This window comes from Nicotiana attenuata, chromosome 3 (assembly GCF_001879085.1).
Source record: "Nicotiana attenuata strain UT chromosome 3, NIATTr2, whole genome shotgun sequence".
Taxonomy (NCBI): domain Eukaryota; kingdom Viridiplantae; phylum Streptophyta; class Magnoliopsida; order Solanales; family Solanaceae; genus Nicotiana; species Nicotiana attenuata.
Genome location: NC_031991.1, coordinates 32,171,520 through 32,172,169, shown reverse-complemented (window position 1 = coordinate 32,172,169; position 650 = coordinate 32,171,520).

Sequence of the window (650 nt, the reverse complement as noted above, 5' to 3'; positions counted from 1 at the left end):
ATGTTGTGTTCTTATATGATACTACGGATGCTTTAATTGATGATTCTCGATATTGAGCGTAGAATTAAGTTTGTTCTCGTGGGAATTACTCGTGATGTGAACATTGGTGTTAAGCTGAGATGAATAGCCAAGCTAAAATGATCCGTCTTGATGATGAAGTGATTTGGCTGCAAATAGTGATGCCATTTATCCACAGCATGTAGCAATGCTATCAATTCCTTCTCATAAGTTGACAACCCAAGGTGTCTTTGACTTAAGGCTTGGCTGAGATAGGCGATTGGACGCCCATTTTGCATCAAAACTGCCCCGATTCCTTTGCCACTAGTGTCCACTTCTACCACAAATGGGATAGAGAAGTTTGGTAGTGCCAAAACTGGAGCTCGAACCATGGCTTGCTTGAGTTCTTCAAAAGCCTGTGTGGCTTCTAAGGTCCATACGAAGTTCTTTTTCTTAAGTAGATCAGACAAGGGTTTGCTAATAATAGCAAAAATTTTAATGAACCTACGGTAGTAACCTGTTAAGCCCAAGAATCCCCTCAACTCCTTGATCGATTTTGGTTGGGACCACTTCAACATGGCAGATATTTTACCCTCATCAGTACTTACCCCATGGCGTGAAATTATGTGGCCCAAATACTCAACTTTGGGTTG